Source organism: Octodon degus, unplaced genomic scaffold (assembly GCF_000260255.1).
Source record: "Octodon degus isolate 3935 unplaced genomic scaffold, OctDeg1.0 scaffold00189, whole genome shotgun sequence".
In the NCBI taxonomy this organism is placed as follows: domain Eukaryota; kingdom Metazoa; phylum Chordata; class Mammalia; order Rodentia; family Octodontidae; genus Octodon; species Octodon degus.
Window position 1 is genome coordinate 4,904,639 of NW_004524765.1, and position 2,326 is coordinate 4,906,964.

Genomic DNA, 2,326 nt, shown 5'->3' on the forward strand with positions numbered 1-2,326 from the left:
TTTGGTACTAGGAATTGAACTCATGACCTTGCTTTTGCCAGGAAGGCACTCATGCCACTGAGCTTTGCTATCTCCCCAGCCATAAAGCCTCTTTAGACCATTTATTTGCATTTACCAAAGTCAATTGTTGAACTGTTAGTTTGCTAACTTCTGTGTCACATATAATGCTCTCATTAGTTTGCAATAAGCATGCTGCAAAATCTTCAAAAGATTTATATGAGCCCTGCTGAATGGAAACCAAATTAAGGGATGACCCACCCTCTAAAGGAAGTTCTTTCCAAGCCCCAATGTCAGATGCTTTATTTTGCTCATATATTTGCAGTTGAAAGGTCAGTTGATTGTCTGTGGTAGCAAAGATACCTTCACTGATGAGTTTATCTTTTTTGGTGCTACTTTGTCAGCATTACAAGCTGCCTAGTCCCTGCAATATACAAAGAAATTTCCTTTCCTCAAAAAACAATCTGCTGGATTTAAACATGCTTAGCATATTCCTTTCTGTTATGGTTTGTGTATAATTGTTCCACCAAAGCCTCATGCAGTCATGGGGCAGCTTCTGGAGTTTGGGACTAATTATTGTGGGTGTGGGTGCTGCATCTGCCCTGGGGCAGTAATTCACATGACAATATAAGGAGGGGAGAGAGGCTAGCTAGCTGCCTGAGCCACTGCCACTCTCTTGCTCTTGCTCTTTGCCTCCTTTGTAAAAGGCTGCCCTGTGTTGCCATGTCCCACCCTGCCTTGGAGCCCGCTGAGTATGGACTGAAATCTCCAATAATTGTGAGTTTAATAAATGTTTCCTTCCTTAATTTTGGGTGTCAGGTATGTTGTCCCAGTAACAAAAGAAGAATAACTGAGATACTTTCCAATCATTTGAAAGGAGCAGTGAGGTCATAAGTAGCAACAGCTTGTTTCAACTTTTTTAAGGTTTCACAAGGTACAGCTTCATGAAGACATAAAAATTGTCCTGGATCATCACAGACTTGAACTTTTTGTGACAGGGTAGATATGTTCAAATCCATCCATGAAGTGCCCTGCCAATTTGGCTTCTTTTACTACCAATTGCAAGGGAGATGAACAAAAGTGAACTTTCCCCAAGAGGTGGATGTTCTGCTCTGTGACAACACAAAATTTCTCTAATTTGAAAATGCTTGGTTTGCTGCCTGATGCTCAGTTAAAATCATCAGGTTTTATGAAATGAAATTCATGGAGAAATGCTTCTCTGGTGGAGAATGATCCCTTTTGTCTTCCAAGGCATCTTTCTTATTTAACTGAGTAAGTCTAGGGGATTACACTCTGTCTGTGTTATTTCCCCTACCCCCAGCTTGTCCAGCTCAGGCTCAGGACTTGATTTTCAAGGAGAGCTTTGAGCTCTCAAGTACTTTGTAGCTGCAAAAAAACCCTTTTTTACCATAATCCAAAAAGAAAACTAAATACAGGAATCAAGCATGACAAAGCCACTTTTACAGACACATACCTCTGTGATTCTTGAGATTATATTTGCCCCATTTTTACTTCAATCTAACTTTTCCCTTTTTTGGCTTTTTAAAAACATATTTCTCTCTTTAAACTCATTTCTTATGTATTATTTAAGATCAGAAGACCTCCATACCCCATGTTTTTTACCTGATCATTGCCAATATAACACTCCAGTGCTAACTGTTGACTGACCAGTCCATTCTCCCACCCTGTTGCTGGAAAAACTCTGGTGATTTAAAAATTAAATAATAAATGATATCTGTAATATACAATATACTAGTCCATAGAAAATACTTTAAATAAATACAAGGGAATTGTATCCTGAGATAGATCCTAGGTACCACAAAAAACAAACAAACAAACAAAAAAACCTTATAGAAAATCGGAATAGATGACCTCTACCTAAATCTGATAAAAGCCAGCTGTGACAAACCAACAGCCAACATCATTCTAAATGGAGAAAGGCTAAAAGCTTTTTCCCTAAAATCAGGTATAAGGCCCAGCAAGATATGGATTAAGCACCTGCCTGGGCAAACATAGGGACTGGGGTTCAGTCCCTGGCACCATCTGCCACACCAGACTCACCCCGTGGTGGGCTGAGCCTGCCACTATGTCCAGGCATGGTGGCACATGATTGCAATCCCATTATTGAGGAGGGTGAAATAGGAGGATCATTATGAGTCCAAGAGGCATAATGAGACCCTGTACCAAATGCATTTTTTTTAAAAAAATCAGGTATAAGACAAGGATGTCCACTATCACCACTCCTATTCAATATAGTTTGGGGAACATTAGCCAGAGCCATAAGACAAGAGGGAGAAATAAAAGGAATAAGAATTGGAAAGGAAGAAGT